Genomic DNA, 27412 nt, shown 5'->3' with positions numbered 1-27412 from the left:
AATGGTTCCGAAAAATATGAGCAGTTCACACAGTACAGACAAATACAATTTCATAAGTGTGAAGTTACCCAACTGTGTAATTGCGTAAACATGTGTCACTGATGTAGTAAAAAAGAGTTTATCTCTCAGTTAAATGATCAGATAGCTGTGTAATTTATGTTTCAGAGAAATATGGCACCGATGTGTAAAGTTGTATAAGCAAATACCATATTAGCTAGGGTTCCTTGTGCTTGCCAAACACATGGTACACAAAGTAAGCATGTCCCCCCTGAGGATTAATGTAATTTACCCTCAGGTGTTACAGATTACAGCAATGGAATGAAATGTATCACAGAAAACTTTCTTTGTAATTCAAAAATCTTTAAAAATAAATGTTTTAAGTACAAAATTAATCACTCAAATACGTGTACTGTAGCGCTAAATATGCGTCTTGTTGCAACATAATCTGTGTGGAAGCGTCGTAGTTATCGTCCTCCGAAAGCTAAGTTCTGCAGAAGTCAATGTACTTACCTCATAATACACAAAAGTGAAATGCTTTGCTTATAAATGTCTTAGTTATTACACTTATTGCCGTGATGAGGAAAGTACTGTGCTGTAACGTATTGTTGTGCTACGGAAAAGGCAGTCTCATTGTAGCTATACCACAAAAGTTACTACTAAAACCTGTTTTACTTTCCAGAATAATTCAGAAAAACTGTGCAGATATAAAACAGATATAGCGCAAAAGCGACATTGTAAATTGTCACTCATTAGTAGCGTCGTGATAAAACCGTGTAGTTGTCACATAAACTAACCACTGTGTCGTCTGGTATCTCACAGAAAGTACTTTAAACCCAGAATGTATTTTCAAGTAAACCAAAATGTTGCATTAAAATCTCATTAGCAGTACCAGTATGTGTCCTAAGTATGTAAGCCTGATAGTCGTTACGTAATCGTGCAACTAACAAGCAAGAATGCACACACACAATAACACTGTGTCGTCTGTCCACAATAACAATGCATTCATAATTTCTGTTTAAATAAGTTCTCTTGGTTCTTGACTGGATATTTAACTTCAAACATTGTTGTATGTTAACAGATTCTAAGTCTGACAAAGCATACTAGCAATGTAAAACGAAAACTTATGTGGCAAAGACAAAGTTAAAAAGCAGATTATCTTTCAATAAACGGTTTTACATGTGAAATGTGTTGTAAACCTGTACTCTTCCTAGTGCACAGAGTTTCAGCTTCAAAGCAATTATCATGTTGTATACATCGGTAAAGAATGCTAAAATTTTTCTCAAGGCTAACGTCTTATGTTATTTTTCTCGGTGCCAGCGGGTGCACGCGGCTGTCTGCTGTGCGAGTCATTGTCTGTCTCTTTGTTGGCGCGCGCCGTTATTGGGATTAGGAGACCTAACTTCTACAAATTCACCGTGACGAGAAGGCCCTGCCCTGTTTAAGTCCCGCCAGTTCTGATGCAATTCAGGTCTGTCGTTACGATCACATCGTCTGTCGTCATGTCGGTAGTTCCTGTAGTTTCTTTCTTGTCGGTTAAGTGGTGGAGAATTTCTCCCTGAATCGTAACTGCGCGCTGAACTGTTGCGTCTGAAGTTATTCTGTCTCCCTTGATAATAATTGTTTTGGTTCCCATATTGTCCGTTTCTAAGGTAATCTCTGTCATATTCATTACTATGGAAACGCGATCTTTCTCTGTAACTATTATTACTCTGCCAGTGGTTGTCATATGGGTGGTGTCTGTTTTGGTCACGATTTGCGTTGTGAGAATAGCCTTGTCGCATCCAGTTATCGTTTCTGTCGTCACGGAATTGTGACGGATGTGACCTGTAATTGTTGTGCTCCTGTTTCCGCGTTCCCCGATTGTCAGTGTCAACTTCTAATTCTTGTAAGAGTCCCTGAAAAGCTTCAATGTCGTCTTTACAACGTCCTGCTAAAATAATATGTCGTAAATGTTCAGGCAATTTCATTAAGCAAATGCGGATGAGTTCTGAGGGGCTGTATGGGTTTGACAGGTACTGATTCTTGTGCAACATGTCTTCAAAATATTTCATAAGACTGGAAAATTCAGATTGTTCGAAACGTTTCATCATTATGATGCTATGTTTTACTCGGTCTTGTGTGGCTTGAGACCAATATGCTGAGAGGAAGGCATGGTAAAACTCTCCTTCACTGTGGCAATCGTGAATTACCGATCGCATTCTTACAGCTGGTTCATTCTCCAAGTAGCCACACATAAATTCTAATCTGTGTTCTAACGACCAGTTGGGAGGAAAACAATGAGAGAATTGATGGAGCCACACTTGTGGATGAATGTCGTTGCCAGAATTCTTAAATGTTTTGAATTTACGTGTAGTAATGAACAGCTTATAGTCAAAGTCATCGCGTCGGCGAGTAGCATATCGGTCATTGTTACGTCGTGTCGGCGGTTCCATCTCAAAATTCGGTCCACCTTGCCAATTCCTTTCATTATTACCGAAATGCCCTGTGTTATTATTTTGTGGCTTTTCCGTATTTCTAAGTTCCTCTTCCCGTGTTGGAGCGCGAGTGTCCTCTGAAATATGTAATTCTTGTATCACCTGCGTCAACTGATCTTGTACTTTCCGGATTTCTCTTTTGTACTGTGTATTGATTTGATTTTGATTTTGTTTGAATTTTCTTATTTATTCATACTCTTCTGTGTCAGTGAAGGCTACGGGTCTTGTGTCATTCAGATCATCATCTACCTTTGTAGATAAGTTAGTGACCTGATCCGAAAGTTCGGCTACTTTCTCCGATAGTGAACACATTTCCTCAGTGTGTTTTTCTGAACCAAGTTTCAGAGTGTCCATTTGTGTTGGGATCGAATCTACTGTGTCCTTTAAGTTTTCCTGAGTTTTTGCAAGTTGCGTAACCGAATCGGTAGATGCAACTGAGTCAATTTTAGCCCACAAGGTCTCATGATTTTCATGAACAATGATTTGCAGTTCTTTTATGGCTGCTTCGTGATTCTGTAATGCATTTTCATGCCGTGAAAAAGTAGGTTGAAAATGCTCACAAATTTCTGTTTTTACGTCATTACAGACTTTTTGACATTTCGATTCAATGTTATGTAACTCAGTAGTTAAATCTTCACGTGTTTGTTCAAGCGTGGTGTGAAGATTTTGTTCCATTGCGTCTAACTGTTGCTGTGTTTGTCTCTGGTGTTGTTCCATTGTGTCTAACTTTTGAAGATTTTGTTCCACTGTGTCCTACTTTAGCTGTGTTTCTCTCTGATTTTGTTCCATTGTGTCTAACTTTTCAAGCTTTTGTCCCATTTGTTGCACTAATTGTAATAACAATGCACTGGTGTCTGAAACATGTTCCTCAGTGCTTTTCGGCAGTGAATTTGCACCGGCAACATTCACATTTTGACAAGCGGAAAATGTGTCTTGACTCATTTGAGAAAACGGTGAGGACGCAAAACCTGAATCTACAGTATTTGCAAAATTGTGTCCTGTCATTTCGGATTCCTGAGGCGAGCTGTTGCCGACCGATCGATCGATAATGCTTCCCTGTTCACTAATTGCTTCACTGTCTACACCATTGTTTGCAGCCCGCTCCATTTCCCTATGTAGAATTACCAAATTACTACTTTGAACATCAGTTAATTCATTACTCGGTGGCGCTAAAACACTGCTTTCATTTTCACTGTCATTTCTCAGTTTACTTTGGAGCCTAGTATTACGTTTTTCACACGCCATTATTGTCACAGTATTTCACACGACAACACAGAAAAGCACAATTTTAAGAGCAAAAATAAGAGAACACATTAACATGGAACTGAAAATAATATCTAGTTAATTGCAGCTGCGAAATACTTGGTGCAAATCTACATGCATGCCACAACTGTTTTACTGTACAAGAATGAAAAACTGCAACTACAAAGGCAATTCTCTCAACAATTACGCGCTAGCAATAAACAAAATCTACACTAATTACACAAACTACAAGAAAAAATCAGAAGATTCCAGTGAGGTATCCTTGGCTAAGGGTCGCCATATGAAACGTCCCCTTTGAACAATTATACAAGACTGTGCTTAACCTGACACACAATATTTTTAGCGCAACGCAATCTGACTTTCAAAAATCCCTACAAATGAATGGCCCTGACTGAAATTAACCCATACCTTTCACAAATCACTTACCTCACAAAAATCTTCGCTGCTCAAGCTACTGTAATACAGCGAGCTCCACTACTGCCAGCTAAATAAAAGATTCAAACTACGGAAGGCACTAACTACTGATAGGGATAGTTAGCAAATGAAAGATATTAATAGAGAACAAACACTGTATTTACCTTAATAGTCATAATATATATATCAGTTCATGACAAATTACAAAACTCCGCCATCTCTCTCCCCACATCCACCACTGCTGGCGGCTCACCTCCAACTGCACAACGCTACGCGCAGTTCACATCCAGCTGCCTAACACTACAATGGCGGACAACAATGCAAACTAGACACAGACTGCACACAGCACAGCCAGTGATCTTCATACAGAGGTGGCGTTACCAATAAAAAAACTTAAACAGCCTACTTACAATTGGAACCCCCATTTTTTGTTACATATTCGTGTAGTACGTAAAGAAATATGAATGTTTTAGTTGGGCCACATTTTTCTCTTTGTGATAGATGGCGCTGTAATAGTCACAAACATACGACTCACAATTTTAAACGAACAGTTGGCAACAGGTAGGTTTTTTAAATTAAAATACGGAACGTAGGTACGTTTGAACATTTTATTACGGTTGTTCAAATGTGATACATATACCTTTGTGAACTTATCATTCCTGAGAACGCATGCTGTTACAGCGTGATTACCTGTAAATACCACATTAATGCAATAAATACTCAAAATGATGACTGTCAATCTCAATGCATTTGGCAATACGTGTAACGACATTCCTCTCAACAGCGAGTAGTTCGCCTTCCGCAATGTTCTCACATGCATTGACAATGCGCTGACTCATGTTGTTAGGCGATGTCGTTGGATCACGATAGCTAATATCCTTCAACTTTCCCCACAGAAAGAAATTCGGGCCGGCCGAAGTGGCCGTGCGGTTAAAGGCGCTCCAGTCTGGAACCGCGAGACCGCTACGGTCGCAGGTTCGAATCCTGCCTCGGGCATGAATGTTTGTGATGTCCTTAGGTTAGTTAGGTTTAACTAGTTCTAAGTTCTAGGGACTAATGACCTCAGCAGTTGAGTCCCATAGTGCTCAGAGCCATTTGAACCATTTTTTTGAAAGAAATTCGGGGACGGCAGATTCGGTGAATGTGCGGGCCATGGTATGGTGCTTCGACGACCAATCCACTTGTCATGAAATGTGCTATTCAATACCGCTTCAACCGCACGTGAGCTATGTGCCGGACATCCATCATGTTGGAAGTACATCGCCATTCTGTCATGCAGTGAAACATCATGTAGTAACATCGGTAGAACATTACGTAGGAAATCAGCATACATTGCACCATTTAGATTGCCATCGATTAAATGCGGGCTAATTATCCTTCCTCCCATAATGCCGCACCATACATTGACCCGCCAAGGTCGCTGATGTTCCACTTGTCGCAGCCATCGTGGATTTTCCTTTGCCCAGTAGTGCATATTAGGCCGGTTTATGTTACCACTGTTGGTGAATAACGCTTCGTCGCTAAATAGAATGCATGCAAAAAATCTGTCATCGTCCAGTAATTTCTCTTGTGCCCAGTGGTAGAACTGTACACGACGTTCAAAGTCGTCGCCATGCAATTCCTGGTGCATAGAAATATGGTACGGTTGCAATCGATGGTGATGTAGCATTCTCAACACCGACGTTTTTGAGATTCCCTATTCTCGCCCAATTTGTCTGCTACTGATGTGCGGATTAGCCGCGACAGCAGCTAAAACACCTACATGGGCATCATCATATGTTGCAGGTCGCGGTTGACGTTTCACATGTGGCTGAACACTTCCTGTTTCCTTAAATAACGTAACTATCCGGCGAACGGTCCGGATACTTCGATGATGTCGTCCAGGATACCGAGTAGCATACATAGCACACGCCCGTTGGGCATTTTGATCACAATAGCCATACATCAACACGATATCGGCCTTTCCCGCAGTTGGTAAACGGTCCATTTTAACATGGGTAATGTATCACGAAGCAAATACCGTCCGCACTGGCGGAATATTACGTGATACCACGTACGTATACGTTTGTGACTATTACAACGCCATCTATGACAAAGCGAAAGAAGTCGTTCAACTAAAATATTCATATTTCTTTACATACTACACGAATATGTAATACAAAATTGGGGTTCCTTTTTTAAAATAAACGCAGTTGATATCCGTTTGACCTATGGCAGCGCCATCTAGCGGGCCAACCATACCGCCATCTGTTTCCCCCTTCAAGCTAGATGAGTTTCGTTCTTTGTAGTTTTTTCGATTGATGCATATTTCTTGAGATGTTTGGCCCGGTCACTAACCAATGGACCACCCTGTATAGCTGAAGTAGAGAGGATATAAAATGCAGGCTGGCAACTGCAAAAAAGAGAACGTCTGAAAAAGTAAAATTTACTAACACTGAATATAAACTGAAGTGTTACAAGATATTTTTGGAGGTGTTTGTCTGGAGTGTAGCCTTGTACAGAATTGAAAGCTGGACGGTGACCAGACGAGAGAAAAAGAATAAAGGCTTATAGGTGTGGTGTTCCAAAAAAGGCTAAATATTATATGGGTAAATCGCATAGGGAGAAAGATAATTACATTTCCACATTATTGAAAGAAGTGGTCGGCTGATTGGATACATCCTTAGGCATCATGGGCTCGTCAGTTTTGAGGTTGAAGTATGTGGGGTTAACAGGGTTGTGTTCATTTGGGGGAGGGGACCAAACAGCGATGACATTGGCCCCATCCGATTACGGAAGGATGGGGATGGAAATCAGCCGTTTCCTTTCAAAGGAACGATCATGGCATTTGCCTGAAGTGATTTAGGGAAATCATGGAAAACCTGAATCAGTAAGATGGGACGCGGGTTTGAACCGTCGTCCTCCCGAATTTGAGCCCAGTGAGTTAGCCACCGCGCCACCTAGCTCCATGGTGGAGAGAGATGTCAAGGCATGAGTAGAGTAAGCTGGTTCAAATGGATGTAGGATGCAGTTTTTATGCAGATGTGAAGTGCTTGCACAGGCCTGACTGGCGAGGAGAATTACATCAAACCAGACAACAACAACAATAATAAAATATTCGAACATTAATTTGATGACATCAGTAACTGAAGTTACAAGTTTGGTGTGGACTGGAAGGCAAAAGTAATTAGCTTTCAGTTTGGCTGCTGTAATAACTCAGATTGTTGACACATGCGGCCACCAGTGGGATTGTAAGTGTTGAATGTAGGACTGTTAATTTATTTAAAAGTTCAAATCCCCTAAACAGTCCATCATAACTATGACTTCGTTATCACATCATTTTGTAGAAATTGTTACCTCTATCCCATCATTTTCATATGTATTGACATGATTCACTACAGACTGCTTGTAAGTTTGCGCCAACTGTAAGTGTCTAAAAAGCGACATTCCAATTTCTAGTGGTCGGCTACGTATACACTTCACCTGCTGCAGTTAACATGCTGCAGCTTCAAGGTGTTACTTGATAACTAGTTACAACTGTATTATTGAGTGAAGCACTTAACTGTCTGCTTTATAAAAAAATGGTTCAAATGGCTCTGAGCACTATGGGACTCAACTGCTGTGGTCATAAGTCCCCTAGAACTTAGAACTACTTAAACCTAACTAACCTAAGGACAGCACACAACACCCAGCCATCACGAGGCAGAGAAAATCCCTGACCCCGCCGGGAATCGAACCCGGGAACCCGGGCGTGGGAAGCGGGAACGCTACCGCACGACCACGAGATGCGGGCTGTCTGCTTTATACCCTACAACAAGGACTATATGTTTGGGCTATGAGAAGGCTTTCGCTTAAGCAGTTCTGAGAAAAATAAAATTAAGCAAATCTGGCAGTGTGAATCCCCGAAGCTATGTCCAAAGTCAGAGAGATGTAGCTGCAAAACGTCTAAAATTAATTTGTGACTGAATACACAAACATGAAAACTATGTGCTTACGGTTTGAAGTGGACGAAACGGAGTAATTTTTGAAGACTGATTAAGAAAACTAAAGACTTTTATGTAAACATGAAATGTAGGGAGGAAACGTAAAAAGGAAGTGAAAGGATGGGTGGATAATCTTGACGGCTAGCCGCACAAGACGTGGTGGCAGTGCCATGGCGAAAGTTATAAACTTGTGCCGGACCGCGACTCGAATCTGGATTTACGGCTTCTCATGAGTGGTTACCTTAACCGCTTCCACCACTCGGACTCGGTCCATAATTGACTCAAATTTCTAACTTATAGCACGTAACAGTGTAGCGTTTTTGTACGTTAAACTCTATTCTAGCAAATTCAGATTCCAGTAGAAGTTTGGACGTCATTTTTGCACTGGCCTGAAACAAACGTCGAGAAACCGTTACCCACTTTTTCAAAAACGTTTATAGCTGAGTGATGGCTCTTCTGTCGCCAGTATGACTATACTGAGAAATAAATATGTAGAAATGTGAAACAAAGATATAGAATAACGTCTGTTCTACTTAAAAAGCTTTAGGAGTTTTCACATAAAAAATTCGGAACCATTACTTTTCAGAACGCTCCCGTACGTCCCATGTTTCAGCTTTTTCTCTTATGCAGATCCGATGATGGCATCTAGCAGCAACATGTTATCAAATTAGAAACAATATAGTGCGGCCAAGACTAAAAAACTTTGTGTGCTTGCCAGTTAGCTTCGATTGTGACACCTATGCAGCCTATAATTCGCACTGAGTGTCAGCGTTTTTCGATCAACCACTATTTCCTGCTTTGAGATAGTAGTTGCACAGGAACGTATGTTAAGTTCTGCTCGTATAATTTCATATAAATCGAGTGAAGTTACTCATTACAAATGAAACTCGAGTCAGTTGCAGTTTTATTCGTGACGGTACAGTATTTCCTGGCAACGGCTCTGCCGTTGCGGTAACATCGGTTCCCGTCAGATTACCGAGGTTTAGAGCTGTCGGTCTTGGCTAGCACTTCGATGTGTCAACGTCCGTATCTGCCGAGCGCTGTTGGTAATCGGGATGCACTCACTTTTATGAGGTCAATTGAGAAACTATTTGATTGGGAAGTGCCGGCTCTGGTCACGAAAGCTAACAACGGTCGAGTGTGCGGTTGTGCTGACCGCATGCCACTTCATATCCGCCTATCGCCTGAGAATGAAACGACGATCGGTCGGAGCCGTTGGCCCTTCCGAGACCTGTTCGGAGTTACTACAGTATTTTCTGTGCACCACCAACAGCTACACTGAGAAAATGGCGGTCCGGAAAGTAAGGGACGTCCAGCGGTGGCACAATATCAGATGCTGTGCCCTGTCCGGTGGCGCAATCTGAGGCTTTGGTTCAGGTGTAGCCATGCCGGTCCATTCTCAGGTACGTGCCATGACTCATGAATAAGGCAGTCTCGATGTAAATACATGTACTGTTACGGCTATTCTAACGCCAGCAGTATGAAACTCTTACAAATAATGTAACGAAAATATATGGTTTAAAAAGGTCTGTTTCAACGTATTAAATAAAGACGGAAGACATAAAAAAGAAACCACGCGCAACCACAGGCGAACTCTAGCAATATCAGAAAATGGACAGCCTACGCATGTCCGACTTAGAGGAAAGTGTCATGGAAAACACAATCTTCTGATATAGGTTGTGCATTATAAACTATGTGCTGAAGTGAGTCCGACAAACACCGAAAGGAGGTATCGGATAGGTGAAGAGAGGAGGTTTTCACGCGAAAGGAAGGATCAGTATATAGAGACATTACAGTAAGATAACCTCAAAGTGAACAATCAAAAATTCTAAACAATGATAGTTAAAAGTTCACCACACAAAATGTACAAGCAAATGGAGAGAGAATAATAAAAACTCATCTGGCAAGAAAACAGTTACATGTATGCCAGAAAAAAGTAACTAAAACAAGAATCTATCTATATCCGAATCCCACTCCAGCTACTGCCGGGTCTGGGTGCTGACGAGTCCTCTCCATTTGGCTCGGTCCTCCCACCACTTTTCTTCCTCCACTTGCTGCCAGGTCACACCTCTCCTTTCAACAGATATTCTCACTCCCATTTTCCACCGTGTTCTTGGGCGCCCTCTAGGTCTTTTCCCATCGATCTTTAGTTCTTCCATAATTTTGGGGACTCTCTGCCCATGCATCCTCTTATCCTCTTAATATGCCCATACCATCTTAATCTCTTTCTTTCAATTTCTTCTCTCATACTTTTTTGTTTGAGGTCCTTTCTAATCTCTGCATTCCTTACTCTGTCCATTCTTGTTTTTCCCTTAACTGCTATGAGAAATTTCATTTCCCCTGCTTGCAGTCTGCTCCAGTCCCTTTCTGTCATTGTCCATGTTTCTCCACCATAGGTGACAATAGGGATGTAATAATTCTTATACATAAGGAGTTTTGCTCTTTCTGAAACTTCATTATTCCAAATCAGATATTTTATTGTTTGGTAGAAATTGCCTCCCTTCTGTAACCTCCTATTAATTTCGTTAGTTATTCTTCCATCCCTAGATATTTCACTCCCTAAATAAGTGAAACTTTCTATCACTTTGAGGGGTTCTCCATTCAAGGAAAAATTTCCGTTGATTCCTTTCTCCCATCCAAGTACCATTACTTCACTCTTATCTTTATTTATTTTTAATCCATACCTTTTCATTATTTCCTTCCACACATCAAGCTGTAACCGTACATCTACCTCTTTATCACCCCATATTGCCATATCATCTGCAAAAATCACCTTTTTATCTTTTTCTTTTACTATATCTTTAACTGCCCTATTCATTCCCTCCATCACAACATTAAAAAGCGCAGGAGATAGAATACTTCCTTGCTTAAGTTCTTGTCTTATTTCGAAGTATTCAGAGTTCCCCAATGGTGTTCCAATTCTACAATTGTGGCCTCTGTACATTGTCTTTATAACATTAATGTATCCATCTTCTATATCTATCTTCTTCAGTTCGTCCCAGAGTCTTTCCCTGTTAACTGAGTCATATGCCTTTTCTATGTCTATAAAAACCATTATCACCCTCTTGTTATACTCCCAACTTTTTTCCATCATTTGACGGATAGAAAATATCAGGTCGATCGTGCTCCTTCCTTTCCTAAACCCATGCTGTTCTTCACTCAGCTCCTTTTCTATCTTTTCACTTATTCGATTTAGCAAAATTCTTTCAAAAATCTTGGCTGTATGGCTCATGAGGGTTATTAGGTGACTCTAAAACAAGAATAATGCTAGCAAAACCGTTAACTGAGAGTGCCTTGCTTCATTTTGTTGCTGAAATTGCATGGCATATCCTTAACACTCTGAAAAACTGTATAAGTATTAATTAATTATTCATGCACCTTCTATGTTTTTCATTCGTATGTTGAGTTAACAGAAGTAGTTATGATTTCTTAGATGCTAATATCATCTTTGTAATAATTTCTTCTTTTGCACTGCAATTTTCTGTTATTTTGTAACTGTAGCACATTGATCATCACTCTTTTTCTTGATAACGTCACTCACGGAACTACTTGATTGTCTCTGTTTTAATTTCCATTAGTAAACATTGCAACCAGTTTCACCTTAGTTAATATTATAGTAGCTCTACTGCCACTTTAATGTCGACATTACTAAATTAATTTTTATTTGCGTGTAACATGGTTCTACTAATTATCGTTCCTTTACATTTCGTTCCCAACGGTGCTGATCACTATTTATGCCATTTGAACCTTTCCATTTCCTTAATATCACTGAAGACTGAGGAGATACTCTTTAGACTCTTAAGTATTTCGGTTCTATCAGGTGAACTCCAATATCTCTTCTTTATTACCACTTCTTTGTAACATTTGTTGGTAAACTATAAATCTTTGATGCTCTATGTTTCATAGACCCTACATAAAGGTTTCCTTCAGCATGCGGAATGAAATATACGGTCTGTGACACCTTTCAGGAATGTGGTTCAGTGACTGGTATGGGCATAGACATCAAGGAGTCTGCAGCAAGTCATTGGCTGGTTGGTTGATTTGGAGGAGGGGACCAAACGGTGATGTCGTTGGTGTCATCGGATTAGGGAAGGATGCTAAATGAAATCGTCCATGATCTTTTCAAAGTAATCATCCCGGCATTTGCCTGAAGCCATTTAGGGAAACCATGGAAAACCTAAGCCAGAATGGCCGGACGCGAGTTTGAACCGTCGTCCTCTCGAATGCTAGTCGACTGTGATAACTACTGCGTCACCTCGCTCGGTGCAGCAAGTCGACAGGCTATAGACACCGGAGCTGTTACTCGTACAATGAAATATGTAATCATAGTTCACAAAAAAAGCAAGCACCGTCCAAACAGGCCTTGAAGACCCAGCTGTACCCACCAGCCACCGAGTCATCCTCAGCCCTTAGGCGTCATCGGATGCAGATACGGAGTGGAATGTGGTCAGCACACTACTCTCCTGGCCGGTGTCAGTTTTCGTGAACGGTGCCGCAACTTCACAGTCAAGTAGCGCCTCAATCAGTTCCACTAGGGCTGAGTGTACCCTGTTTGCCAACAGCACTCGACAGACCAGTTTGGGACCCACCCAACCGCAAGCCAAGCCGGACAGCGTTTAACTTCGATAATATGACGGGAACAGGTATTACCACTGTCTTAGTTTACACATTAAGGAGAAATCGTATTTTAAACTTTCACGTAATACTCGACCTGCCAAGATTGGCGATGGTGTCAGCGCTTATTCCGATCAGATCGCAAGTCTAATGTCTTAAGCAGGTTGAATCCTAATGACGAAAGACAGGTCATAGAGGTGCGTTTGTGATGTAATCTATGAAACATTTAAATCCTATGAGTCGGCACTGTGGTTCTTATACTTTAGCCACAATACGGTGACTTACTTGTAATAGGGGAAATCAACATTCCCTCCAAAACAAACCTGAGATTATTTTGTTGCAACAACAAGTATTTTGAGTCACCAGAACACAAGTAACAATCAGCAAATTGATAAACTCACACGGGAGCGTGCTGAAAACTCATGCTCCAAATTTTTAATGTGAAAACATCGGAAGATTTTTAAGTAAAACAGACTTTCTTAACATTATGCATCTTGATCTTTCATGTCTCCATATATGCTACATCTGTTGCTACAGTGCTCAGAATAGTAGTGTGCAACACGGCGGTGTGTGACATTAGTACATCAGTGAGTGAGAAATAGTGTATTGCATTCGAGTTTAGAATTCTAAGAGTACGTCTGCACGTGCACCACCGTCTCATTCAACACTGCATTGCCAGACTACACACGAGTGTTGCGACATTTGCAACAATCCTATGCCTTGGGTTCACTGCCATCGATCATCCTCCATACATTTCTGACATGGCCCATCCGAATTTCATCAGTTTCTATGACTTAAAAAGCATCTTCGACGACTTCACTTTGATAGTGATTAAAGGGTGCAGGCACAGTTGAGGCTGTGACTCCGTCAACAAAGTCAGACATTCGACAGTGACGACATGAACAAAGTGGTCTCTCGTTGGAAGAAATGTGTTCTTCGCTAGGGTGTCTATCCTGAGAAATAAATATGCTGACATGAAGAATAATAATGTAGAATGTTAATAAAGTTTGTTTTATTTAAATATCTTTAGAGATTTCAGTTACAGAATTCAGAGCCTTTTCTTTTATGCATCCCCTCGTAGATTTAATCGCTACGAGAGATATCTACATAGCAGGTGACATTATCGACATTTCCTTCAGTTCGGGAGAACGGAAACCGCTGATATAAATACAGTGTGCAAAATTCTGTGTGAGCTTCACTTCTGTACATACTTCCGGTATGTGTAGGGAATGTTCCTCAGATGCTGGCTTCTTAGCACATGTCTTAATATTTGTGCTCTTTCCTCACAGCTCAGGGACGCTAAACTTCCCCATTTGACTAGCAGGAGAGCTAAACATCAAGCGCTCTAAAATCAGACTTCTTAGAAACCCAGTCATAATAAATAATCAAATACCCCACAAAGAGGGTGAGATTCATGAACTTAACGACAAGCTCACAGCTCTCTAAGACAAAAATTTCTCTGTGCGTTGAGTCTTAGAGACGAAAAGTTCAGCTTCATGCCTGGCAACTGGATTACATCAAAAAGCGAACAGGAATGCTTTCACAGATATTTTATATCATATGCGCCGCCTGAAAGCTAGGAAGAATACAGAAGGCTGCGAGACGGGGTGAAGCAATAAGTTCGGAATGCCATATTCAGGCACGGTCGTTCTGTTGTGTGCAGGGATATGAGTCCCACGATTTCGTGGAAGGAGCCCGTTTGTATGGGTGCCGAATAGACCAAATCAGAAGTTTTTTCCACGTCACGAAAAGAGAACAATAAATGCTTTGTATCTAGTAAGCCGTAATGCTGCCATAAACTAACGCCAGCCAAAGTTCACAGATTACACATCTGACACAGATCACGAAAAATACTTCAAAATGAACGTAAAATTTAGAGCAAAACTGCTGCCAATTTGCTACATACTAATAAATATTGTTATCATACATTAAATGCATTCGTAATTGCGAATATGGTCAGCCGTAGAATGGAATGACGATAGTGAAAATTTGTGCCAGATCAAGACCCGAACTCGGATTTACTGCTTATCACGGGCGGTCTTCCCATTATTTTGTTTTTTTTTCAGTAAACAAATTAATTTTATTCTTGTCAAAATTTTATGCTTTTAATTTCAACTCTCATTATTTATCGATTATATACACATATAAAAAAATATAGCTAGTGACAGATCTTAATATAACAATGAGAACAATTCATTTGCAAAATAAGTTTTTGACGCAATGATTATTTGTACATTAATGATGGAAGCTTTCTAACATTGCAATTCTATCGTTTTATACCCTCAACATTAGATTCATTATTACTTTCATTAACATCACTCTGTCCTTCAACCAATGTCATGATGATATCACTTTTGTCACTACACACTTGATGTTCAGACTGTGACACTACACTGCTGATACTGTCTGTGTCATCCAACACTATTACCTGCGATGAATGATCATCATCTTGCTTGATACTAATACTGAACATGACAGCTTCAGTCTCAACAGAGTTCCCTCCTTAGTTACACAGACTTGTCTCTGATGTACGGAAGTCAAATTGTTTCACGTCGCAACTGTCGGCTAAGGCACTATAATCAGTATATTCCTGTTTACTGGGGATAACGGCTTGCCCTGATGCAGCTGTCTCAAGTTGTACATTGTCAGATACAAACGCAGTACTTAGATGTTCCTATGCACTTGTTTCAGTCTGATGAGTGCTGCCTACAACCGCTGCTTCCACACTATGTGTAATCACTTAGTCATCAACAATTTGCATAGGGGATTGATCTTTAACAATATTTTGCACAGCTGGACCTGAATGTAAACTTGCTACATTCTCCTTAAAGTCTTCCTGATCAGCCTTGACAAATTGCTTGTTACAGAGAGAATTCTCTGCCCTTTTTCCCTTTTCTACTTCAATGAGAGACTCATTAGAGTTGGTAACTTCACTTTCAGGTACAGTAGTTTTGCTGGTAATACGTTCTCCGTTGTTGTTGCTGGAAGGACTATCACTGTTCATATTGCCACCTACATCATGGCCTTTCCTGAAACCATTATGTGTGTTCCCATTCTGTCCTTGGTCCCAAACATGTGTGGCTCTAATAGTGTCAACATCTATTTCAGTTTCCTTCACTTTGGTACAAACTGCTTCAGAAAACTGATTTTCTGGTAGCAGCCAATTTCTTTCTGTCTCTGTCACTGTATATGTTTCTGGTGGATCAGAGTGACTCGCAGTATTTCTCCACACTGTCATTTCACTAATACCATTGGTGGTAGTGCATGTATTGACTGCTTGATGGGGCGAATGGCGGTTCTCATTTACAAGTGTGACATTTGATTTCAACCACTTACGAGGGCTATTCGGAAAGTAAGGAACTATAGGTCGCGAAATGGAAACCACAGTGAAAATCACAACTGTTTTATTTGCAACGGTTAGCTATATCTTCCAGCTACTTCTCTACACAGTCTCGGCTCAGACTTACACATCTGTCGTAGAGCTGTACCAACTTTTCAATTCCGTCATTATGGAAGACAGCCGCCAATGCTTTTCGACAATTTTCTACTCTGGACTGCAGCTCGTTGTCTGTGTCAAAATATTGTCCTCATAGCCAGCGGTTCATTTGAGCAGAGACGAACCTTAGGGGTAGCCAATTACGGGTTGTATTGTGGGTGATCAAACACTTCCCATCGAAAACTCTGCAGAAGAATCTTCATTGCCCCTGCATAGTACGGCCGAGAATTGTCGTGTAAAACGAAGCAAATGACAGTTATGTTATGTGTATTGGATAGGTTCAAGCGAAAACTTTCGCCAGGCCCTCATACTTGGACGGAGATGCTAATCTCTAGCCATCTTTACATTCTCACTGTGAGCTCAGAACTGAAAAGAGCGACGTGATTTGATCAACGGGTTTACTAGACACAGTGCCCATTGCATCTGTGCAAAGCTTCATCAGATTTTCACTGTATTTTACATTTCGTGCCCGATCGTTCTTTACTTACGAATAACTCTCATATTTTCATTTTCAGTTGTTTGAAGAGGCCTCAGTTGTGCATCACTTCCCATTAGCATGGTAACATTTGCTGTAGTGGTTGAAGTTGTTTCTACAGGATTAAGAGGTTCTGGCAGCCACTGAGTCTGCTCCTTCAAGACTTGTAATTCACATTCCTGACTGTTTTGATCCGCATGTTCATGACTTGGCTCTGCAGTGCTTTCTGTGTTACATAGGTCACCGCAATGTCTATCTATACTATCCTCTACTGTATCGTCACTTCCTTTCACAACGCTTTCAGCACTGTGGTTAAGTGCAGATGGCCAAATCCTTTTGGGGAACGTCATCAAACACATTTCATCCAGTAAAGCTAACTGTTTTTGATATTTTTCTTCTGTGTCTTCATTACAGGAACTAGTCTCAGGCTCAACATCCATCTCCTCTGCACATATTTCGGAATCTGGAGTCTCTGTAGTCAATTCCTTTAGACCTGCTTCGTTCTGTTCTTGTTTATGACTTTCATTGTTACTACCAACCATTACTGAACTATTTTCCAGCAATGGAACATCAGCTAATGTTTTCGCAAAAGCTGTATTCAAACTTCCTACATTCTTTTCCTCAGGCATATCAGTTTTGTCTTCTAAATCTGTTGGCTTGTCGTTAAATTTTCCAACGATAGCTCTCAGTTTTGTCTTCTACATCCATCGGCTTGTCGTTAAATTTTCCAAAGATAGCTCTCTGCAGCCTTGCCACTGCATCAGTACTGAAATTATATTCTATTGAGACATCATTATGAAGTGATATAATCTGTCTTCTTTCATTTGGGAAAGTCAGAAGGATATTAAGTGTCCCTTGCTCAACGCTAGTCCCACTCTGCTGTTCATAAATAACACTTGTGTCTTTAGTTTCATTTACGGTACTAGCCACAACAGTTTCTTTATTATGTACATTCTCCATCTATATTTTTGAAGAGGATTTAAATTTTTCTGGGGTTACTGGTTTCACTGTGGTAACAATGCCTGTGGTTGTAATTCTTCAATCAATGTTTCCACATAATCCTTCACTTCCTTTGTAACTTGAACTTTAGGTGCTTCAGTATGTGGAATGATCTCACTTTTGTCAGCAATTTCTCCGTTGCTTGTTTCTGCATTCTTGCTATCCAGAATTTTAAATCGTTTGGTCAGTAATGCATTAGAGAAATCACACATATAACTACTTTGATGTCTCTGCAAATGGAAGAGAAACACTGACTCACATTTACTTTCAAACTTGCAGATTTTGAAGTGATAATTTTTCTTATCCTGCTCAGCATCAGTCTTTTTCTTAGGTGCTTTGTCTTTTTATCATCTGTATCACTTGGAGCCACCGTCTAACTCTGTAACACAGCATCACCTAATGTATCCTTTTTTAGGAACATTTATAGCAGGATTGTGCTTCTCCACAGGATTTATAGAGGTTTTTTTATATTTTGTATGTATCGTAATTTTAGAAGTCTAGATTTACATCATCTTCAGCGAAATCCGGTATTTTCATCTGATATTAAGGTTGTAGTTTCTCCGATAGTCTCAGACTACTTTGTTTACTACATTTTTATTGTAATTTTATATAGTTTTAGGTATTAGTAATTGGACAGCGACTATCATGCAAGTGTGCGGACACAAGCTGATTCCTAGCAGTTGCGATCTGTGCTACAGCTTAGAGCCACAGTCACAGCTCCGTTAACCGTGGTCAGGTCTGTTTCTGACAGTTCCGGGTCAGTAGTGGAATCAGCTTGTGTCCGCACACTTGCATGATAGTCGCTGTCCAATTACTAATACCTAAAACTATACAACATTCCAATAAAATGTAGTAAACAAAGTAGTCTGAGACTATCGGAGAAACTACAACCTTAATATCAGATGAAAATACCGGATTTCGCTGAAGATGATGTAAATCTAGACTTCTAAAATTACGATACATACAAAATATAAAAAAAGGAAAAATCAAGCTCTCAGTTCTTTTAGACGCCGCAGTATGAAGTATAAAAAAATCAAAGGTGGCTGCTGCTTTATGTGAGAAACCCACGGGAAACTACTGCACAGCACAAAGGTGGACACTGCTCATAAATTACGTAAAAACTTAGGAGAAAAAATTAATAAACACTACCCATCACAGAGAAATACACCTATACTATTTACCTTTCCTCCGAAGATCGAAAGGAAAACAGTAAAGTAAACGTTGTGGACAAACTGGGCAATATAATTGCCACCGGCAGCTTCTCTCGCATCAACGACTCAGTCACTAGAGCACAACTGGTTTTGAGAAAAGGCTTTGAAGCATGTCAGTAAAATACATTAGTGAAAACTTTTGAGAATATATTTATAATTGTAAAATGAACAATGTGTAGATCATTGCTACAGCTTCCATTAGTTTTCAGTGTTATAACATGAAAATCGGAAAAGCAAGCCGGCCAGAGTGACCGAGCGGTTCTAGGCGCTACAGTCTGGAGCCGCGCGACCGCTACGGTCGCACGTTCGAATCCTGCCTCGTGCATGGATGTGTGTGATGTCCTTAGGATAGTTAGGTTTAAGTAGGTCTACATTCTAGGGGACTGATGACCTCAGAAGTTAAGTCCCATAGTGCTCAGAGCCATTTGACCATTTTTTTTTTCGGAAATGGAAGAATAGTCGAGCAAGAAAATTCCATATTGCCAGACGTCTCAGCAATGACAGGAGCTCTTGAGGATTTAATTGAGGCGCTTATATAGTATATAGATCTGTTTCTCTGTATCTCTGTCTTTGTCTCTGCTGCGGCCTCTGCCATCTCTGTCTTTCTTGGCGTAGCTGATACCTCTCCCTCACGTCTGCTCTCCCTCCCTCTCTCTATATCAGTCTTTGTTTATGTGTTGTAATGGAACGGAACACATATCTAAGAACACAAGAAGTTTTGTCAGATATAATTGTTACTCTTAAATATGAAGTGAAGATGCATTGTTTGGAAGACGAACAGGTAGGCTGACCGAGGATTTCAAGAGTCGTTATAGCTCTTTGTGAATGGGTAGGTGGAACGTAACCCAACAGATGACACCGAAGGGGTGACGCCCGGCTAAGCCGATGAGCGCATTTGGGAGGGTGACCTACAGTCTGGGTGGCCTTGCACACTTAAAATAAAAATAAAATAAAATAAGTAAAATAAAAAAAAACACAGGGCAACGAACCACAATTTCAATTGTATATGGTCTATTCAAAATAAAAGTTGCTTCTACATTTCAAGACATATGGGCAAACAGAATCTACCTAGAACCAAGTTATCCAGAAACATTAATTACATTTTCAAAGCAGCAGCTAATATAAAATAGGAATAAAATCTAGCCGGCTGGAGTGGCCATGCGGTTCTGGGCGCTACAGTCTGGAGCCGAGCGACCGCAACGGTCGCAGGTTCGAATCCTGCCTCGGGCATGGATGTGTGTGATGTCCTTAGGTTAGTTAGGTTTAATTAGTTCTAAGTTCTAGGCGACTGATGACCTTAGAAGTCAAGTCGCATAGTGCTCAGAGCCATTTGTACCATTTAATAAAATCTGAAATTCCGTGGAAGGAGATACCGATGCTTGATTGGCTGGCACACACGTAATTTGTGCGAACTGATTAGACGACGATACAGAACTCAAAAACCACTTCATTAAGGGTAGTCGTAAGATTGGCTGGCACACACGTAATTTGTGCGAACTGATTAGACGACGATACAGAACTCAAAAACCACTTCATTAAGGGTAGTCGTAAGAGGCAATAGACCAAGATTTATTCCTCGACACTCGTATCTGACAGATAGGTTTATTTATAGTGGTACATAACATTTATGGGATCTTGTGTGTCAGTTACCTTGCATCATTGACGTTAGTTTTCACTCTACATGAAAAGTTCATGACCTAACTTTTTATATAGAAATAATTAGTGTCAGAAATAAATAGAGCTTTCAACAAATAAGATTACTTTGTTTATTCTGACTTGGAGCCACCCTTGGCGTTTTCATTAGCTAATTAGTTCCTGCTGCTGTTTCTGCTCGTGATTTCTACGAAGTATTGGCTGTATATGTAGTGCAACAAAGTGCAGAGATAAAGTTGTTGGGTGATATATGCTTGACTAGTGAAAAGCAAATGTCAGTAGACTGTTTAGGCAGGTGATGGAATCCACATGTGCAAACACAACACAACATCAGAATTTTAAAAATCAAATACTCGAGCCTTATGCAGTCACGTTAGTAGTAAGGCAAACTGGGCGTCACCCTATTCTGCATTGTTGTCAGATTTATTCTACATGGAATGATCGCAACACACTACCCTCCATTGTTGCCAAATTTATTAAAGATCGAATGGTGGCATCACCCCACACAGCACTGTTTCCAGATTCCTCAAGATGGAATGGGGGCATCGCCTCATTCTGTATGGTTACCAAATTTATAATCCTTCTTAACTTATTGTTCTGTTAAGTGGGCTTCCAAGAAACCCCCTTCCTCTCTGAGATATCCCCAGTCTTCCTCCCATCGAGAAACCATGAAATACTTTTCATCTCAAATTAACTGAATATTTAATGAAATGGACGAGAAATTGATGGGAAAATATCTCGTCAACTCTTATGACATCATGGGTTCTTCTAGCGCATATAGGCCAAAATCCATACTGATTCCACTGGGATTTGATCCCACATTCCCTTAGTTCCTCCAACCTCCTGTAAATATTGAAACATTTTTGACTGATAGAAATGTATCACCAAATTGATCACAGAGTGTGAAATATTGCTTCCTGAAACAGTTTACATGATATAAGGCTGTGTGTGGAATATTTAAACAATCTGCGCCATTTTTCCGATTTCACAAGGAATATTGTTAACGTAAAACACTCACCATATGTAATTACATTGTGGGGACTTTCTCCTGCCAAAAACCACTTGCATTTCAGCTGCAGCATAAGACCTGCAGTGCCATGTGTCCGTTGAAGTAGCTGCATCGCCAGGAGGACCATGAAGCATGCTTGTTGAAACTGTTGTTGGGACATTGCTGCAGGATCCGTGTGCCAGGCTCGGGCCACCCCAACAGTTGCTGGACTGTGCTGATCACCCCAAACAAAAGCATCAGTTGAAACTTCCTGGCAGATCAAAACTGTGTGCCCGACCGAGACTCGAACTCGGGACCTTTGCCTTTCGCGGGCAAGTGCTCTACCAACTGAAGGAGACAGAAGGTAGGAGACGAGATACCGGCAGAAGTAAAGCTGTGAGTACCGGACGTGAGTCGTGCTTCGGTAGCTCAGTTGGTAGAGCACTTGCCCGCGAAAGGCAAAGGTCCCGAGTTCGAGTCTCGGTCGGGCACACAGTTTTGATCTGCCAGGAAGTTTCATATCAGCGCACACTCCGCTGCAGAGTGAAAATCTCATTCTGGAAACATCCCCCAGGCTGTGGCTAAGCCATGTCTCCGCTATATCCTTTCTTTCAGGAGTGCTAGTTCTGCATGGTTCGCAGAAGAGTTTCTGTAAAGTTTGGAAGGTAGGAGACGAGATACTGGCAGAAGTAAAGATGTGGGTACCGGACGTGAGTCGTGCTTCGGTAGCTCAGTTGGTAGAGCACTTGCCCGCGAAAGGCAAAGGTCCCGAGTTCGAGTCTCGGTCGGGCACACAGTTTTGATCTGCCAGGAAGTTTCATATCAGCGCACACTCCGCTGCAGAGTGAAAATCTCATTCTAAAAGCATCAGTTGCTGGTGTCCCTTTGATACCAGATTTATGTCCTGCATCTGTCTGTCTCTTCCTTCTTTTGTTTGTACCAATGTGAGCAAACACACACAGACTAGGTTCTTCCACCCACCATTCCCACTTCTCACGAAGACTGGTGCCCGTAGTCGATATATCCCTTTATTCTCACACTTATGTTGCTATAGAAACCTGTAGCAGATGGAACAAAGGCATTCCACAACCACTAGGTAGTGTTTGTTGTTCCCTCCTCCCTTTGCCCTGAACAATGTAGCGGATACCAGGGACTTCCAAAAGTGCTGGCTGTGGTTGTCTTGGAAACACGGCCCCTACACTATCAAATGGCTTGAAAAACTAATTAACCTAGTGCCCTCTGTGTAGGACAGTTTTTCCTTGTATTCTATTGGTGGATACTAGGAGTAGTATATGTGGTGTGTGAGGTAACGAGCATTGCGCTTTCATTTAAATATACTGCCGAAATAGTCAGCCTACAGGAATTGTGAGACGAACCGTGTCGTCCAGCACCGCGTGCCACAAAGTGCGCAGATTCACTACGAGATGGGGTAATTCACAGGCGTCTATTGTCTATTGAGGCCTAAGGGCTGCAGTATGCGAGTGAGACAGTCGAGAACCTACGTCACAGGGAAACCCAGTAGGCGGCTTTTGTGGCCAAGGAGACGTACCAGTGTTAAATATGGCGGACATAACATCGACTACAAAGGGAAATATTTATGTAAATTATTTAATTCTGTAGTAAGGCAGGTAACGAAGCCACAGTAATTTTAATCTACCATCCTTCATAAAATTTCATGGTGATCCCAATAAAACTTGAATATTAATCATATCTATAATAGTTTAGGATTTACTGTTAAAGTGAAATTCGCAAGTTTCCTAACAAAGACCTGAATGCTAAAATCTGAACGCTTTAGTCGATATTAATGATTGACATTTCATATAGAAGCGCATCATTAAAATGACAAATGTTGTAAATATCAACTTTGTAACTTCATTTGATTAAAAGATATAGTTAATTTAAATTATCAGTTTTTTCAGTTAAGCAACAGGTCATCATTTCCTCCACACAAAACACATTGAACGATGTCAGCATGACACCTTATTGAATCATTAGGTAATAGGATATTTGTTGTAAAATATACTACATAATAGTTACTTTTGTTCATTTTTTATTTATTGGAAAGCGCACTGGTGCAAGGCTACTGGCACAGCCATTCAGAGTTAATAGGGAAATTGTATTGGTTTTTTGTATAAGGATTTGACTTTTATTATGTAATGGATGTTATTGTTACTTTACTTAGAACGTGAAAGTGGTCAAGCTTTGATTATTTAAATACGATAAAACGTAAAGTAATATAGAATAAGCTGTAGCCAATCAGATGGACGGCTTCAGGAAAGGGAACTGCGCTAGTCAGTTGAGCGAAGATGTTCGGCGCGCGGGAAACGCGGTCGGAGACGGGCAGAGGGCAGTTCTGGTCTAGGAACCAAAGAGGATAGTTCGGCTGGAGTCACCAGCTGGTACAGTTCGGATTGAGACGTGAAAGTTGAACGACGGTCTTTAGGCAGCTAGGAAGTGAAACGACTTAGAAAATTTCGCGTTGTGTGATATCGCGGGACTTAGTCTCTGAGCGGTGAGCAGCCGCGCGCCTGGTGTGAACTAACTTTTCGCGTAGTTAACGAGGTGGAGTATTGGACTTGTAATTCACGATGAGATTGTGAATGATCGAACTTTGTCAATTGGATATGCGCTCGAGTGTAATAGTAACTCTAAATACGACCAATTTTGCTATTAGTTTGCTTTCTGAAAAAACATTATCCTAACCAGATCTAAACTGTGTGGCCTAAATTATTTATGGTTCGTTAATTTAGTTCCTATTATTATTATTACTGTTATAATGTGTTATGCCAACTTTGTATTTCGCAAACTAGCCATCAGCCAGGCAATTTAACCGAAGGGTCACAAATGTCTAATATGGGGCGTGTACTGCGACACGTGCGGTTCAACCCCTAGACGAGTTTGAGCCAAGACATTTCGATGAAGAGGAACCAGATGTGAGCCCGAATATCTTTGGGATGTTAGGTCGCAGGTGGAAAGATTAAAAGATTCGATTTCACAATTGCCAGTTTCCAAAACCTACACTTCCCTTCTCCAGATTTTTTCCCTACCTCCAATTGGTGGATACTGACACAGTTAAGTCTTTTGGCAGGAAGTCCATTATGTTGTAGGTTGCTGAGAATTTAAAATTTCAGCGCAATTGCGCTATGTCCTTGAACAATATGAGGGAGATTAGGGCAGGGGTTTTACTGGAGTTTGTGGTCGCTGTACCACTATCAGAAAAGATAAACTGATCAATCGGGAATCTGATGTTACCCTAAGTTGGTTTTTTCAGCTACACCAGGACGTATAATGAGAAGAAGGAGGAGGAAGCGTCTACCACAGGATAGGATAGTAACAACAACGAATACCATTCCCACATTTCTGATGCAAGAGAGTATCCACTGGACTGTATTGAGAAGCAGTAAACACCACGCAGTTAAACCTTGTTCCACTCTTTAGCACTAGCCATCTCAGTTAGATTTCAGAGATCGCTGACGCACTCATACACCCCGCATCCTCATATCCCGGTACTCACATGCAGTGCCCCAGGCCAGAAAGTCGTGCAATTCTAGTAGAAACCGTGGACGCGAATCTCAACAATTGTGTCAGGTCTGAAGCCAGATTCAGCCTGCTAGAGAGGACAGACTGGTCATGGAGCATGTGCAGGATGACTGGAATGGTAGGAATTTAGATGTTCTCAATATGTCCAGCGCCAACTCTTGTCAGTGATCGATACTTAACCTTCTCAAATATCCACCTAAGATAGGCGAATACTCACAACGCACGTAATCACAAATGCTGCCCATCACATACTGAGTACTAGTTCGGCATTCACCCACCAAAAGGCCGACACAATTGTAACCCCCTGACCGGTTCAGGAGGCTCAGTGGCAGGTTGCGCCTTATGCCGGAAATGTGCATTCGTTCCAGTCAACAGCTACTTCCTTCATGCACCTAAAAGTCAGGCCGAGTCGTCCTAGGAAACCAGCCACATATTTATCACTGACATTACAGTTAAGTATTACGATTGCAGCCCCAGTCTGGTGACATTCGGCAATGAGTGAAGTATCGGAAATATCTCCCCGTGGTGACTGTGTCTCTGAAAATATCCAGTGGTTAATTCTACGAGGCTCCTTCAGAAAGTAATGTCTCTTGTTATTATTCATGGAAACTGCAGGAGGTACATAAATTACAACAGCATAACTGAATACAGCAATATTTTGGCTACTCGCTGTCGGTTTTCCACATAGTCGCCACCAAACGTTATGCGCTTTTGTCAATGATGAACTAGTGCTTGCATGCCACTCTTGTAAAAATCGGAACCAGCTGAGGCTAACCATCTCCTTCCAATTTTGACGACTGCACCTGAGCCTTGAAAATGTTCGCCATGTAGTGCGTCTTCCAGAGGCTGAAAAAGTTGGAAGTCTGAAGGCGCTAAATCCGGACTTTCAAATGGTTCTGAGCACTACGGGACTTAACATCTGAGGACATCAGTCCCCGAAAACTTAGAACTACTTAACCTTAACTAACCTAAGGACATTACACACATCCATGACTGAAGTAGGATTCGAACCTGCGACCGTAGCGGTCGCGTGGTCCCAGACTGAAGCGCCTAGAACCGCTCTGTCACAGCGGCCGGCTGTGTTAAGACAGTCCAGACTATTTTAGCAGTCAGTTGCATGGTCGCAAAACTGGTTGTGGAGCTGGCGTTATGTCACAGGTAGAGGTTAGTTGCAAAACTGGCGTTATCATGTTGCAGGTGAAACTTAGTCTTCTTCTCTGGCCTTATCCTGGGAATTCAGGATTTCAGTTTAGTCAGTGTCGTCCTGTAGCGTGCTGAATTGAAAGTTTCGCCAGACTCCAGGACATCCAAAAGAATCACACCCTGGCTATCCATGGAAAATGTGCATATTACTTTCCTGCAAATGGTTGCGTCATGAAATAGGAGGCATTACTTATGACTGGACATAATTTTCCACTTAAAATCTTCCAAGCCCGTTACTACTATCGATGGGTTGAAATCGCTGTTTTCCATGTCAAATCTGTACCTCTCTTACGACTGGACATGGTCATTTTCTTTGCACATGTCGGAACACTGACCTTTACTGATGTCAGTGTTCCGACATGTGCAAATAAAATGACCATGTCCAGTCGTAAGAGAGGTACACTCTAACACGTACATGTTTCCGATCATCTTTTATATATGTGGAGCATCCGAAAAAAAATTTATACGTCCACACTCAAGCCGGCTAGGTATCTCGATTTTCCTAATTTCTAGGAAATTATTTGACATTTAAATCTTCCAACCAACAGATTCGAGATTAAAATTCGGGCAGTTTCAATCAGCACTTCCGGAAGTTACTGCATCCCGCCAAGACCCTCTCAAACAATGGTCGTAAGGCACAGGCATCCGGCACTATGTGGTAACCAACAGCACTCCCTTGGATGAAAGGATTGGAAAGACACCACTGATATGGGCTTGTGCTCTGTAACAAACATCACAGTCAATAATGCGACAAAGAACATGTGAGGTTTTACTAGGGGAGCTGATGAGAGCACGTCTTGTGTGTCCAGTGTGTTACAGCTGTATTTCCCGTCCTATGTGTACACTATAGCAGATATAGTTAACCCTTGCATTGGGGTATTGTGTAGGTGTTTACGAAATGAATCTATCACTATTTATGGTCGAATATACTCGTCAATGCGCTGAAATCACAATCCCCCACATGAAATCTGTCCTCCCATTGCGGACAGATATACGTAATTTTTTACACGAACAATAGTCTGATCACTTCCCACAAACGCCTGGTGATATGTCGGAATATAAGACCCAGTAACTTTACATTAAAACAGCAAAACATGTCTGACTATCGTTTACAGGTGTA

This window comes from Schistocerca americana, chromosome X, assembly GCF_021461395.2.
Source record: "Schistocerca americana isolate TAMUIC-IGC-003095 chromosome X, iqSchAmer2.1, whole genome shotgun sequence".
NCBI lineage: Eukaryota > Metazoa > Arthropoda > Insecta > Orthoptera > Acrididae > Schistocerca > Schistocerca americana.
The sequence above is the reverse complement of the archived record's forward strand: the minus strand, read 5'-3'. Positions refer to the sequence as shown.